Consider the following 17,123-nt stretch of genomic DNA (forward strand, 5'->3'; position numbering starts at 1 on the left):
GCAAACGATCTACCAATTCGTTGGGATCGTTCCAATGCACGTAATCGATCATGTTGTCGCTTAGCGTCATGGTGTGCGGCGCGTCTATACCTCTTCCCACCTTTCTATCGGGGAATAATGGTGCAATTATATATTTGTACTTGTATCCTTTGTTACTTTTAATAGGATTATTAACTTTGTTGTCACGTTTATGCGCATTTGTTGCTTTTAATATACTTTGATATTTATACAAATCGTCTTGAGTGTATTTTTTATGATTGGGAAATTTTCTAAAAATCAAATCGTAGATACCTTCGGATCCCGTATATTTTATTCCATCGATAATTATATTATCTTCCATGTCCACATCGAAACGTTTATCACCGAGCATCATTCCTTCGCTGGTAAATTTAACACCGTAGACGTAATCCATACTCTTATTTTTATCAACACTCATGATAGCTCCTATATATTTTTGCGCTAGTGGACCAAAATGATCTCGGAACGTTTTCTGACCTTCGGACGTTTCTAATTCATGTCGGACCGATGTTACAAACGAATCGGGCGTGGTCTCATAAATTTCTTCGACGGACGGGGATGGTATTGTTTGACGCGGTTGTACTTTTATCGGAGTAGAAACAGTAGCCATATTAGAAAATTGTTTCCTTCGTTTCGATCGATTCGGTGTCGAATATATCGGCGAATCGTTTATCGGCATATTTATCCGTGCTCGCTTTATTCCTTGCTTCGACTCTTTTATTTTTTCCTCGTGCTTCTCTCCAAACGTTAAACTCAATGGTTCAATTTTCGGCGCATCAGAATTTTACTTATCCGATTTAACGATTCGTATTGTGGATCAAAGAGGTCGATTGCTCGATTTTCGAGGAGAGGAAATTACCGTAAGATTGCATATACGGCGGCGACAAACATAGTATGCTCGTGCTGAACGAAACGGAGCACGCGAGAGACAATACTTTTACGAGGGACAATACTATTGCGGTATCGGGTGACAATAATAAGATAGCCATTAAGAAGAAGCTGAGCACGTTGAATCGTGAATTTTTAAAATCATTGGGATTCATCGTACGAAAAGAATGATTGATATTTTGAATATCGGAGGTGAACCAGTCTTTGACGATCGCATCGTCAAGATTGAGACTCATACATACAATCCGTACGCCAATACGACGCTTGGATACAGCGACGAGATACGAATACCTATACAACATCAGGATTTGTACACGTTACCGTGTGAAAGCTTTCTTTACATCGAGGGAAGGTTTAATGTGCGTAAAGCGAATGACGAAATGAAGGTTGTATTGGGAAACAATTGCGTCGCATTCATGTTTGATGAGCTTCGATACGAACTCGACGGAGTAGAGATTGATCGCAACAGAAATGTTGGAATAACTTCGACGCTCAAAAATTATGTCTCTCTATCGCACCAGAAAAGTATAAACTTGAAGAACGCTGCGTGGGATTTGACGTACAATGGTGACAAAAATTATTTCAACTATTGCGTACCGCTCAACATTCTGCTAGGATTTTGTGAAGATTATAAACGCGTTGTGATTAACGCTCGTCACGAATTGATTTTGATACGTTCGCGCAACGATAATAATTGTCTATTCGGACACCCATCGTCGGAGGCAGAGATTGAATTACTCAAGATACAGTGGCGTATGCCTCATGTAATATTGAACGAGATTAATAAATTGTCGATGTTGCGAATGTTGGAAAGCGGACGATACTTGAATATGAGTTTCAGATCTTGGGATCTATACGAATTTCCTCTGCTGCATAGCACGACTAAGCATTCATGGACCGTGAAAGCCGCCTCCCAGCTAGAGAAACCACGATACGTGATCTTTGCATTGCAAACTGGTAAAAAGAATTCAGTGTCATAAGATGTTACATTATTCGATGATTGCAAATTAACCAACGTTAAACTCTATTTAAACTCGGAATTTTATCCCTATGATGATTTAAATTTAGATTTTGAAAAAAATAGATTCGCCGTTCTATTCAACATGTACTCTCGTTTTCGCAAATCTTATTATGGATGCGATGATAATGCAACGCTATTAACCATTTCAAAGTTTCTACATTGCGGTCCTCTCGCGGTCATTGATTGCTCGCGACAAAACGAGTCTGTCAAAACTGCTACCGTGGACGTGAGAATAGAGTTTGAATGCAGGGAAAATATACCGGCGAATACTACCGCCTACTGTCTCATCTTGCACGATCGGGTTGTCGAATATAATCCATTGACCAATGTAGTCCGCAAAATTACATAAGTCAGCAAATATCCCCTCCATTGCATATGAAAAAATATAAAAGATTGAGATGTTTGACGATCGACACCAGTCTGCGATCGGATCTTGTCATCATGGCTGTGCCAACGTTTGTGGATCTACAAGGATTTATCGTTGGGAAAAATTTTGTCGTGAAGGAAGCTGCTGTTCTGAGAAAGGGATCCGTACTTTCTCATTATATTTTTACATGTCCCGAACCATGGCACATGCTCACAAAATCTGAGAGATGTCAGGTTTTATGGTTGATGAAAAATCACCATGGATTATCGTGGAATGATGGACACGTTTCATATTGGAAATCGAAACGTTTAATTACGACAGCGGTGATGGGTGCAACGGGGGAGGATGATGATGCGTCACCTCTCGTGTACGTTAAAGGGCATGAAAAACGGCAATGGCTAGCCGGTATACTGGACAATGATGCAAGAAACGATGTGATTATCGAAACTTTGGATGCAGATTATGAGGATGTAGCTTCTTTAAATAAGTTAGATGTTAAGAATACTGTACGTTGTGAAAATCATGTAAAAAATTGCGCTTTAGAAAATGTATTTAAGATTTATAATTGGTGGTTGAAACATCATGATTCATCGAATCCATATTTATAATAAATTGATGATGCAATATATTTTTATCGTCTTTCTTATTCTCTCCTTTCTTTCCTCATCTCTATCTATGTACGTATGCAGTATCGTGTTTCCGTACGCGACACAGCTGCCACAGATATTGTATTTCGATACTACATTGTGGTACATGATAAAACATTTAAATATTTGATAATTGAATATAGTTTTACGTTCGATGACCGTTCGACGAGCGTTTGTTTCCGTTCGACGGGCGTTCGTTTCCGTTCGATTACCGTTCAATTACCGTTCGACGAGCGTTTGTTTCCGTTCGATTACCGTTCAATTACCGTTCGATGACCGTTCAACGAGCGTTCGTTTCCGTTCGATTACCGTTCAACGGGCATTCGTTTCCGTTCGACGGGCGTTCAATTACCGTTCAATTCCGTTCGATTACCGTTCGTTTCCGTTCGATTACCGTTCGACGGGCGTTCGTTTCCGGTCGACGGGTGTTCAATTACCGTTCAATTCCGTTCGATTACCGTTCAATTCCGTTCGATGATCGTTCAATTACCGTTCGACGACCGTTCAACGAGCGTTCGTTTCCGTTCGACGGGCGTTCGATGACCGTTCAATTCCGTTCGACGAGCGTTCGTTTGCGTTCGATGACCGTTCAATTACCGTTCGACGACCGTTCATTTCCGTTCGATGACCGTTCGTTTGCGTTCGACAGTCGTTCGTTTCCGTTCGATGACCGTTCGACGAGCGTTCGTTTGCGTTCGATGACCGTTCGAGCAGGGTTGACACATTATAATGTTATATTATATCATGCATACTTTTGTCTTACGACGCGTTTTTGGTAAAGCGATAATGATATGTCCCTATTCTAAAGTTTCGTGTCGAGACCTCGTTGTCTCCTCACAAAGTAGCGATATGATAATATTAATATTATATTATATACCACGCTGAGAGTTGCATGGGACCGCATATACTTTTGTCTTACGACGCGTTTTTGATATGGTGATAATGCCGCATCTCTGCTATAAAATCTCGTGCCGAGACCTCGTTCTCTCATCAGAAAGAGTTTAGAAGTGCGCGAGTAAGAAGTGTGTAAAAGTTTAAAAAACAATGGATCATCTTGCATCATTGTACAAGGACTGGAAGACGAAATTGATGGACATATTATGTATCGTAGCACTCAACATGACTTTCACGTGGAACGTAAGTAGTGTTTTGTGATTATTTTGTGAAAAAGTGTAAAAAATTTTGTATTTATATTAATTATACTTTTTATGTAGTTCCAGGATGAAGTCCGCATACCGGGCTTCATGAACATAGAGCACCGCCAGTGGGTGCGGGCGGTGCGCCGGGCCGAGAGGGAGAATTTTAGAGACGTGTGGGGCGACACCCCGGAGGGCCTAGATGGAGATATATTTGATCTGCGGCGGCTCTTCGGGGAAGAGCCCTACGAAGAAATAGAAGAAGAGATATGGGTCCAAGAAGAGGAAGATTGGGAAGAAGAGGAGGAGTGGGAGGACTTAGTAGCCCCAGGGGGCTAAGGTATATCTATTTTTTTATAATTTTTATTATTAATTATTAAAATAAAGCTAATGACATGTCTCTTTTTCTGTTGCAGGAGCGGCCTCCCCATGTATTTTATATTTTTATATTTTTATTTTATTATTATATTACTATTCTTATTATTATTATATTTTTTAAATTTTAAATTTTATATTATTATATTACTATTCTTATTATTATTATATTTTTTAAATTTTTAAATTTTATATTATTATTATTTTATTAGACACACACACACACACACACACACACACACACACACAAATTGTATAATACACGCACACATTTTAAAATAAATGTTATATTTAGTATTGAAAAGAAATGTATTTATTTACGCGCCTCTCCTTGCGTTCCCATCCTTTGCGTCTCTCTTGCGCTAGTTGTAAGTATAGCGATATCGTTCTCTCTCTCTCTTTCGTACGCGCTATCGTTCTAACAATAAGTCTCGCATTAGTTGTAAGTCTCGCGATATCTTCGTTCTCGCTCGCACGCGTTATCTTAGCTATTATCGTTCTCTCTCGCACACGTTGTTCTCGCGATATTATAGTTCTCTTTCGTATGCGTTCTCTTCGCGCTATTATCGTTCTCTCTCATTCACAAGCTCGTCGCTATCACTCACTTACCTTTGTGTCGTCCTGCTCCCACCTATGTGGCATCTTATAATGCATCATCCTTGTCCCACGTTGACGCCATCCTTGTCACACGTTGATGATGTCACGTGTCATCCTTGTCGCACTGTCCTCTTCACACACTTTACGCTATCCTTTTCCCACACGTAGCGCTATTCTTCTCACACCACCGTCTTCTTTCCGCGGATCCCCCCTACCCGCGCGGACCCCCTCGTCCATCGCTCGCGCCGCGGATCCCCCCTACCCGCGCGGACCCCCTCATCCATCGCGTGACGTCATCATCCCCGCGTGACGTCATCATCCCCCGCGTGACGTCATCATCCCCGCGTGACGTCATCATCCCCCGCGTGACGTCATCATCTCCGCGTGACGTCATCATCCCCCGCACGTGACGTCATCATCCCCGCGTGACGTCATCATCCCCCGCACGTGACGTCACCCCCCCCCCGTGACGTCATCCCCCCGCATGACGTCATCACCCCCTCCGTGACGTCACCCCCCCCCCGCAGTTCCCCCTCGCCCCTCACCCCCCCTCGGAGCCCCTGCGTTAGAAACCTCATAGTCTTACTACTTATGATTAATTTTATTTATTGCAGAATTCATCAAGCAATTCAGATGGAAAGCAAAAATCACAATTCCTTTTAAATATATAATATTTTGTCATCTAGAAGTTTACGCCCCGATAGGAATACATTTATAAAATTATATGACAAAATCTTGCATGAAATTTTTGACTTGCAATTATATGGATATATTACATTTATTTTAAAAAATACATATAAAATTTTGATCCTTCACAGAGGCGTGCATTTCTGATCACACCTGCAAAAATATCAAATTTTTATATTACCTGTTCATTTCTTATAGCATTTTCGAGTGTAGCAGGTTTGACCGATCCGAAAGAATAATTAATATCTTTGACTAAAATCATAGCATTCTATTCTTTAGAGGAACGGCTATGATTGTTCAATGAGAGGTCATTAAATCGCTCCCGGATCGGTCAAACCTGCTATTCGAAAAAATACCATTAGTTAATAAAAAATATATCTTTGTCATTAGAAGTTTGTAATATTTTGTGATTTAAATATATCACTATTACAATTACTATTACAATCAATTACTATTACAATCAATTTTTGTTTACATATTTCATAAAATTAATATCCCAGCAAACATGATGACGTCTAAAGATGTTTTAATGTATTAAGACGTTTTTAGTCGTCATCATGTTTGCCGGGATGGTACAAATATTTACAAATGTATCTTCTAAAATGGGAAAAAATTTTAGCATTTGTACAGTGCTGCAACTTCATTTGAGACTTATTTGTCTCATTAAATATAAACACAAATGTTTAACATCTTGCCCTGTTCGCGTTAATTGTTTGATCTAGAATTCATCATCTGAATCTTCTGTTAAATAATTGCAAAATCATCATTTAAATGCTACATACAAGAGAAGTTTTATTTTGGAAAATGCATTAATATAAATATAAATCTTTTTAGTAATTTTTAATGCTTTAATGATTTATGTAAAAATAAATTAAGATAATTAAAAACAATATGTAAAAACAATATGTCTTATAAGACAAATTTTACATATTTTATTACAATACAAAACATGTATTACAATATAAAAAATAATGAAAATTAGCAAAAGAGACAGTAATTATAAACGATCGTCCTATTTTAAACATAAACAATGAGCTCATCTAACTCCAAATTAATAACATTTTTTCGTTGCAAAATCGTTTATTAAGAGCCGTTGTTACATCCCGCGCCATGATTTTTTTTTTTTTTTTTTTTAGCACACACTAGTATATATTTTTAAATTAATACACAAAATGTAATATATTTAAACTAGCACTTAGATTCGAGAATGAATTTATAATGAACTTGGAATTTGAGTTAAGATTATGATATGGAATTAGAGTTAGAGTCCAGCTTAGGACTTGTCGGTTCGGTGTCGCGAGTTAGACTGCTTGAGTCTGGGCCCGCTCCGAGGTCCCTCGATTTCGGCGGCTCGACTGCTGCGGCGGTCGAAAGTGGGGAGCTTGGAGAGAGAGGGGCCCTAGCTGAGCGCCATCTCTGGGCGCTTGGCGGAGGCTTAAATCTAACGCAGTGCCGCGCTCGGCCGCTAGTCGGAGTTCGGTGTCATAGCGCGCCTTGGCGCGCTTTTCAAATGCGCTGAAAGAAACTTAGAAGATTTACATGAATGTTCGTGGAAAAAAATCAGGCGCGGGATGTAACACCGTACGATTTATGTACATGATATAATAAAGATAATTGGAGCATCGACATTATTGGCGGGAAAATCTATATCTTATATACATCAGTATAGAATTTATTGTTCTTTCTCTGGATATTATGAGTTCATATTTGTTCTATAAATTTCTACTTATATCATTGGAGCACAATATATCCGTGTTCAGCGAAAACATCGATTCTTATTAAGTCTTGTATCCAAGATGCTAGACAATCCGAGAGTGATCACTTTTATGATCGCAAAGTGTTTAATAATGGTTAAAATGATTAATCATGGCATGATTGATTTCTAAAGAATTTGCCAAATATTAGTCTTGCTTAATAAAAATCAATAATGTTATTTTTCTTTGTCGCAAGAACGCTTTACCAGATATAGTGCTGCAAATGTTTATATATCTTTTTAAATCATCATACATTTCCCAATTTCCTGTTTTTCGATGGCAATAAGCGACATAGTGCCCGATTTTATTACTGCTGTATTCATCGATATCATCACTAAATTTATCGACATATTCAATGCATGAAACTAATTTATAATTAGAATTTAAGAAAATGATATTCAATGGAATTTCTGAAAGAAGGATCGTTTTAGACCTAACAGGATAATTGTTTTTGTAAGCAAAATTAGACCATTGTAACATTTCAATATCTATAAAGAGATGGGCGCCTGTTCTAAAAGTTGTGCATACATTTTCGTTATTACATTGACTACATTTTTGTATTGCAGGTATGACTGCTTCAGTGACAGCCTTTTGTAAATTTACTATACCGTATTTGAATAACAATCTGATATTAATTTCAAGTACAACAATTTCTCTTTGATCTTTCCAATCGCAAATTGAGCATTGTTGCAATATCTTATATGACACTGCATTGGGCAATAATTGTTTAATTAGTTGAGTGATGTTAGTGACACAGTTTATTATTTGTTACGTCCCGGGATGTCGCGGCTCTAAAAGAGAATTCGGACGTCGCGGGGCTCGATCGCTTTTTCGGGTCAAGCGAACCTATGCGGCTCTTCCCGGGGATACGTGCGATCTGAAGCGCTCGGAATTATTGTTCGGGCTCGGAGTCAGTGGACTCTTCGTCGGGGTACACGATAGGGATGACTATATTACGGTCTTGCGTTACTGGATGATTGGCAGGGTGTAGCCAATAGTCTAGAAGTCGCTCAGGGCACTCGGGGCATTCGTCGCTAATTCTGATGCTGCTTAATCTACTTCCACAGGAGTAACACCCGAATCCGATGGGTTCGCCAATTATAAGTCTATGTTTCGTCACGTAATTATACCGTAGACGCTCTTCAGCGGACAGGGAATAATAACAGAATGCGCACAGAGCGGCTCTAGTTTGATTATTCGCGAAACCGCAAGCTTTCTGGCAAAAGCTCAGGGAGAGATCGGGGGTATTAAGGGGGGCCTGAGTGATCCGATCACGAAACACGCGGGATCGCATCGGGGAAGAGCGATTTTATCGGGTGAAATCCGATTTTCCAGGGATTTTCTTGAAAGTAGGTCTCGGTTGGGACTAAGTCCCTTTAACGCAGCGTCGGTTTAAAGGGATTCGGGAAAGTAGGTCACGGGGTAATTGGGTCAATTTATATAGGTCACTGGGTCATCGCATTAAATCCCAAAATAAAATTAGGTCACTGGGTCAGTGGGTCATCGCGTTAAATCCCAAAGTTGAAAATAGGTTAGTAGGTCGTTGCGTTAAATCCCAATTCATAATTTCGTTAATTACAGCTTAAGGAGAGGACCGCGGTCATTTATCACTATGAATTCGAATTGTTATTATTATTATTATTAATATTTGGCTATAATTCGCGGGGTAGAGCCGGTATTCGCGGTAATTCGCGGAGATAAGGCCGGGGATTTAATACAGAGAGACTCGATTGACCACTGGAATGTACCGCGGCGCCGAAGGGTCGGGGTAAGATCGTAAAAGTGAAACCTTATACAAAAACACGATGGGCCTGGCAAAAAGTCGTGACTTGCACAAACAGGAATTTCAACCGTCACTTACCTCCAAGATGGCTTCGCTTCATTTCCTTTCAAAGATTAATTTCCACGTGGCCTGGCCGCGTTGATTAATCAGGCTGCACTGGTAGGCGGGGATCGCGGCGCTCCACGCGGGTCTCCGGGATGAACGGAAGCGGGTTGATGCGGCTGGTTATCAACGTCAATGGGGATGAGTCGTTCTGGCCACTTTATTAAGCACGTGGTTTTATTTGCACTCGCGAATAATTGTTCGTATTCTTTATCGTAGTGGTTTGTTTCTACGATATCGATATAATTGGTGGACGCGGCGTAGTAATGTCTCGCTATCATCCGACGGAGTTGATTTTTCCTACCGGCACGGCGTGTTTTAGGCATTGTAGAAAATTAAAGTCATATTCGGATTTTCTGTAGGCGTCGAGCGGCTTGTCCTCTCTGAGCCGTCACTTCAAATCAGAAATGATTGATTGTGCTTCGGATTTTCTGTAGACGTCGAGCGGCTTGTCCTCTCTGAGTCGTCACTTTGAATCAGAAGTAATCAATTATGCTTCGTATTTTCTGTAGGCGACGAGCGGCTTGTCCTCTCTGTCGTCACTTCAAATACGAAAGCTCGATTTAATTGTTATAATTTAGTAGCACGTGCCTGGTTAAGAATATCTGTATATTAACGTCGCGTCGCGTGGGATGTGGATTTATTGAATTAGGATTCTTTTGACTGATCACGAAGTTTAGCACACACTAGTATATATTTCTAAATTAATACACAAAATGTAATATATTTAAACTAGCACTTAGATTCGAGAATGAATTTATAATGAACTTGGAATTTGAGTTAAGATTATGATATGGAATTAGAGTTAGAGTCCAGCTTAGGACTTGTCGGTTCGGTGTCGCGAGTTAGACTGCTTGAGTCTGGGCCCGCTCCGAGGTCCCTCGATTTCGGCGGCTCGACTGCTGCGGCGGTCGAAAGTGGGGAGCTTGGAGAGAGAGGGGCCCTAGCTGAGCGCCATCTCTGGGCGCTTGGCGGAGGCTTAAATCTAACGCAGTGCCGCGCTCGGCCGCTAGTCGGAGTTCGGTGTCATAGCGCGCCTTGGCGCGCTTTTCAAATGCGCTGAAAGAAACTTAGAAGATTTACATGAATGTTCGTGGAAAAAATCAGGCGCGGGATGTAACACCTCCCCCCTTAGATGAAAATGTTGGACGATGTTCCAACATTTTCCATGTATAATCTAAAGTAATGTAAATTATTTCGCACGCTCTTATATTCTATGTATAATATGCTTAGAACTATTTTGTAAGCACTACACGTTTTCGTTCAAAAGTTTTCGAAGTTCTCGGTAGTCACGCACTTCACTTATTGGGGGCTCTATGGGGGTTGGTCGAGTGTCTTCGGTTATTGGGAGGGCTTTAGGGGGCTGATTTTCTGGCGTCGAAAGGGGTTTGGAGGATCGCTGATTCTCGTCGTCCATTCGTCGTCTTGGTGATCCTGTGTACAGGAGCAGGTTCGTCATTGAAGTCCATACCGCTCCTAGTAGATGTAGGCTCCATCCGTATATCGAATGCAATGCGTATCCGTGGATGATGGTGTCCACGATTAGCTTTATTAATCGGATTATTATGAAAATTCCGATCACACCTGCGCTGGCCGATCCGAATGTGATAAATCCCGTCCACAATTTTTGCCCTGCGTTCTCCGCGATCTGGTCCAAGGATTTTTCGTCTAGCAGGTTTAGCATGGATATACTTCCTGCCGGTATTTCTCGTCCCATGGCCCCTCTTGCTATTGTATTCAGCATCGAAGGTTTTTCCATAGGGAACATTATGTGGTCGCGGAGTCTGTCTAGATCTTCGCTGGTATAGATGCCGCTGGTGGCGAGAGAGGAGGGGCTCACGTATTTCCAGGTGGGTTTCGTGAGCGGTTGGATGATCGAAGGTGCCGCCGCCTCTTGTGGTCGTGGCATCAGGCGGTACCAGCTGCCGTGTATGTTGTACATAACTGGCAGGAATTCGTTGCAGTCCCTCGGCGTTCCTTTTTTGGTGAGTATCCTTGTCCTCGGTAGCATGAATAATGACTGATTTTTGTACGTTACCGGGATTTCGTTATAGCAGACGTCCGTCGGTCGTACTCGGCATTCTACAGCTAGACATTTGACCAGGTGTAGGGCTTCTCCCGCCATGACTGCGGTGTATCCAGGTGCCTTTATTATTCGATGCGCCATTTCGTCAGGGGCGAAACTGGCGAGCGATAGCGCGTTTTGTAATATTTCTTTTTCGAGCGCGCATTTTTGTTTCATTATGTCGCGGTAGAGTCGCGTCAGTTGTGTTTTAATATGTTTTTCTACGTATATAAATTTAGAATTTACATACGAGAAAATGTCTAAGTTACTGACGGATATTCTTGTGCGGATTTTGAATGTTCTTCCCTTTTCTGTTTCTAGTACGAATAATTTTGGGTGTTCCGTCAGCATGAGTTTGTAGCCACACAGTGTCATCTCAGTGGTTTTGGTGAGGGCGAAGGTCGTTTCCTTCGTTGTCACTGTGTAAACGGTTGGCGTCTCGGTGTTTGTCTGTGCCGTGAGTTTATCGGCTGGGCCCTCGTATAGCACGTCGTATTGGTCGAAGTGGCAGCTGTCCCTTGGCGTGATAGTCCAGTAGGTCTCCGAGCCGTCGTGGTCCATGCATTCTCCCGTGAGTGCTTTGCAGTGCACCCCGGATGGTAGGATCAACTCGTTAGTGTTTCTATCGATGACCGCGTCGAAGTTCCGAAGAGTTACTTTTACGACGGCCTGGACGACAGCACTTTCCCATGTTCCATAGGCATCTCCGTATTGAGTTTCGGTGCAACTTCCGTCCATGCTGGTGGTGCCGGCGAGGGTGACGCTTCGCACGTCCGTGCTGTTCCTCTTGAATGACTGGAGGATGCTTCGTTGACCTGTTCCTATGTCGATGGTTCCCGTGTCTTGCAGCTTTTTGCAGATGGATTCGGTGAGTTCTATTGTGTATTGGCGACGTCCTCCTCGCACTATCGAGACGTGCGAGTGCATTCCACAATAGTATATCGTGCGGTCGACTTCGACTTTGCACTGCATCACGTGTGTGTGGTCATGGGTTGACATTTGTAACAGCTGTACGTAGGTGGCTTCCCTCTTGGGTTCTATGTTGTCGACGGCGCATTTACCGATGTCTAGGAGCGATAATGACGTGATATTTAATCCTTGTCCCCCGCAGTCGTATCCGATTAGACAGTATGATGCGGCAGGTAACAACAGGATTAGGGCAATGGCATGCGCTAAGATTTCCATGGTGACGGTGGCGATGTTCATGGTGCTGCGCTTGATTGAGTTGTGGTCGGTCCTCCGTCCGACTTCCTTTGATATAGCAGCTCTGGAGTGGGGGAGGCCTCCGTAGTGGGGGCGCGATGCGGTGAGTGTTTGAGCTTGTCTGCGTGTACTACACGGGTCCTGGTAGCGCTTATTGCTAATCTTACATTGTGGCTCTTGAGAACCTCTAGTATTTTGTAGGGGCCTACGTACTGGTTCCCTAGCTTCCCTTTCGAGGGTTCCTTAAGGAGGTATACGTTATCGCCTATCTTAAAATTACGCGTCCTTATTCTACGATCATAGTATCTTTTGGATTTTTCCTTGGCGCGCATTAGGTTTTCGCGTGCGATAGTTTGTGCGTCTTTGATGCTGTTGAAGAGTGTTGTAAGATATTCCGCGTAACTCTCGTTGGTCGTATCCGCAGTAACGGGATCGCTCGCAGGGGTCCGCGCGGTTTTACCGAACACGAGTTCATGCGGGGTGTACTGAGTGCCTTCGTGGACGCTAGTGTTGTAAGAGAGGGACGCTAACTTTAGGCACTTATCCCATTCGTTATTTTTATCCACGAACTGCTTCAGGTATTCCCACAAGACTTGGTGCGATCTTTCGACCGAGCCATTGGCTTGTGGTCTATACGCTGTGGTTCTATAATGCTTAATTCTAAACTAACGTGCTATGTTTCGCATAAGGCTATTTAAGAAATGCGATCCTTGGTCGGTTAGGATTGCTTTGGGAGCACCGAATGTGCATATAAACTCGTTGGTGAGCGCGTCGGCTACCTCTATGGCTCCGGCGTGTTGGAGCGGTATCGCGAGCGAGTACTTAGTTAGGAGGTCCTGTATAGTAAGTATGTAACAGTTTTTCGACTGTGTCGTTGGTAATGGGCCCATGATGTCCATGGAGATTTTGTCGAAGGCGGAGTCAGGGGTGTCTGTAAGCACCATGGGTTGCCGAGTTTTTGTTCTTACTAACTTTTTTAGTTGACAAGCACGGCAGTTTTTTATGAATGATTGGACGTCGGCTTTCATTCCCGACCAAAAATACTTTTTCTTTACTCGTCTATATGTTTTCGTGACGCCCTTGTGTCCGCCGACGGCAGAACAGTGATTTTCCGACAGGATCTGTTGCCTACTCTCTTCTGGGGGTATCGTAATTTCATTCTTACAAATAAATATTCTAATACTAGTTTCGCTTAGGGTTCGGGTGAGTTGCATATACACCGTTTCCCAAGGTACATTGTCAACGTTACCTCTGGCGATAGAGATAGATTGTAGGCCGTGTTCGGTGACGACGTCTAGCAAGGAATGCATCGTTTCTTTCACGATTTCTTTTTCCGTGATTCCTGATACTCTATCTTTAATGATTAGTGATATAATGCGTCGCGAGCCATTCCGGTCGACTCGGGCTCTGCCTAGCGTCGCATTTTTAATTAGAGGGAGCGACTTAGTGTCTGCAAGCATGCGAGCCCCTTGGTCGATCGGAATGCCTTGTTGCGTGGTGAAAATAACTAAGTTGTCGCGTCGTGTCGTGAAGTTATCAGGTATCGTTATTACGTTAGGTCCCACTGGGTTTCGTATGATAGCGGGTTCATTTGGATTTTCAAACGGTCGTTCGTCGTCATCGGACTCTGTGCTACTTTCGGATTCCGCGTCGCTTTCGGCGTTAGGCTCACTTTCGCTGTTCGCGTACTCCTCAGCTTCGTTTAGCTGGTTGTAAATCCCAAAATAAAATTAGGTCACTGGGTCAGTGGGTCATCGCGTTAAATCCCAAAATAAAAATTAGGTCACTGGGTCAGTGGGTCATCGCGTTAAATCCCAAAATAAAAATTAGGTCACTGGGTCAGTGGGTCATCGCGTTAAATCCCAAAATAAAAATTAGGTCACTGGGTCAGTGGGTCATCGCGTTAAATCCCAAAGTTGAAAATAGGTTAGTAGGTCGTTGCGTTAAATCCCTGGCGTCGGATTAAATCCCAATTCATAATTTCGTTAATTACAGCTTAAGGAGAGGACCGCGGTCATTTATCACTATGAATTCGAATTGTTATTATTATTATTATTAATATTTGGCTATAATTCGCGGGATAGAGCCGGTATTCGCGGTAATTCGCGGAGATAAGGCCGGGGATTTAATACAGAGAGACTCGATTGACCACTGGAATGTACCGCGGCGCCGAAGGGTCGGGGTAAGATCGTAAAAGTGAAACCTTATACAAAAACACGATGGGCCTGGCAAAAAGTCGTGACTTGCACAAACAGGAATTTTCAACCGTCACTTACCTCCAAGATGGCTTCGCTTCATTTCCTTTCAAAGATTAATTTCCACGTGGCCTGGCCGCGTTGATTAATCAGGCTGCACTGGTAGGCGGGGATCGCGGCGCTCCACGCGGGTCTCCGGGATGAACGGAAGCGGGTTGATGCGGCTGGTTATCAACGTCGATGGGGATGAGTCGTTCTGGCCACTTTATTAAGCACGTGGTTTTATTTGCACTCGCGAATAATTGTTCGTATTCTTTATCGTAGTGGTTTGTTTCTACGATATCGATATAATTGGTGGACGCGGCGTAGTAATGTCTCGCTATCATCCGACGGAGTTGATTTTTCCTACCGGCACGGCGTGTTTTAGGCATTGTAGAAAATTAAAGTCATATTCGGATTTTCTGTAGGCATCGAGCGGCTTGTCCTCTCTGAGCCGTCACTTCAAATCAGAAATGATTGATTGTGCTTCGGATTTTCTGTAGACGTCGAGCGGCTTGTCCTCTCTGAGTCGTCACTTTGAATCAGAAGTAATCAATTATGCTTCGTATTTTCTGTAGGCGACGAGCGGCTTGTCCTCTCTGTCGTCACTTCAAATACGAAAGCTCGATTTAATTGTTATAATTTAGTAGCACGTGCCTGGTTAAGAATATCTGTATATTAACGTCGCGTCGCGTGGGATGTGGATTTATTGAATTAGGATTCTTTTGAATGATCACGAAGTTTAGCACACACTAGTATATATTTCTAAATTAATACACAAAATGTAATATATTTAAACTAGCACTTAGATTCGAGAATGAATTTATAATGAACTTGGAATTTGAGTTAAGATTATGATATGGAATTAGAGTTAGAGTCCAGCTTAGGACTTATCGGTTCGGTGTCGCGAGTTAGACTGCTTGAGTCTGGGCCCGCTCCGAGGTCCCTCGATTTCGGCGGCTCGACTGCTGCGGCGGTCGAAAGTGGGGAGCTTGGAGAGAGGGGCCCTAGCTGAGCGCCATCTCTGGGCGCTTGGCGGAGGCTTAAATCTAACGCAGTGCCGCGCTCGGCCGCTAGTCGGAGTTCGGTGTCATAGCGCGCCTTGGCGCGCTTTTCAAATGCGCTGAAAGAAACTTAGAAGATTTACATGAATGTTCGTGGAAAAAAATCAGGCGCGGGATGTAAGAGCGGCCATTTCCTTTCGATCCATTTCTTCTTGCATTTTTATCAGATGTTCGTTTTTGGCTTGCAAGGCCTCAGCCTGTTCTTTTAACTGTTTCTCCTTTTCGTTTATCTTTTGCATGAGGATTTCGGTTTCCTCTGCTGTATATTGTTTTCTTATAGCCCCTGTGGCTACAGAGCTCGTCGAGCTTGATCGAGTCTGCATAATGGATTTAGATACTTTATAAAAATTTATTCGTCAAACACTTAATTTCCTCCCAGAAGCTTAGATCCTTTTTGGCAAATCCCACCGCTGCCACCAAAATTTATTGTTTGTTACGTCCTATTCGATCGTTTATTCAACGATTCTGCAGGGCGCACCGTGCAGGGACGAACAATGTTATATCTCTCTATTTCTTTTTCAGGGCAACCTGCTAAGCCGGCTATACCCTGGGACGCCGAGAGATTAGGATCTATAGGACGCTTCTTTTCGGAGGTATTTTAGGGTTGACAAATAAATATGCAGATTTATTATGTTATAAATTTCTATTTTTTCCTTTTATTTATTTTATCCTTCCTCGTTCTTTTACATTAGTTTATAAGGTAATTTTAGCGAAATTAAACTATGAATGATATATGTCATCTACCGTTCCCAAGAACTCCTCACTATCTAAGTAATCTAAAATTTGGTTAGTTTCAAAATCCGCGAAGCTCTCTTCGGCTGGAGAGATGTCTATCGGTTCTGGGTCTATCTCCCCAAGAGCGACCGGAGAGTAATTCGGGGTAGAATAACCTGAAAATGAATCAGGGGTTTGTGGAGGGCTTGGCGATGGCACAGTCTGGACTTGTTGGTCTCGAGTTCTTCTTATTTCTCCGTTTCTCTCGAAAGCTAGGAGAAGTGCTGGGGGAATTCTGACCGTTGGGTTATCCAAATCGTACACGACTGTTGGGCAATCGCTAAGGTGATCAGAGTCCTCGTCTGTCAACGGAAGGTCCTCTTCTTCACTCGATTCTTCGCCTGCTGGTATCGCTGGGGGGTCGCCGTTGTTGGTTTCGGGGTTTAATTCAGGAGGCAAGGGAGCGAA

The sequence above is a fragment of the Camponotus vicinus genome, unplaced genomic scaffold (assembly GCF_025532165.1).
Source record: "Camponotus vicinus isolate PSW18456_S1 unplaced genomic scaffold, iyCamVici1.0 SCAF_4, whole genome shotgun sequence".
NCBI lineage: Eukaryota > Metazoa > Arthropoda > Insecta > Hymenoptera > Formicidae > Camponotus > Camponotus vicinus.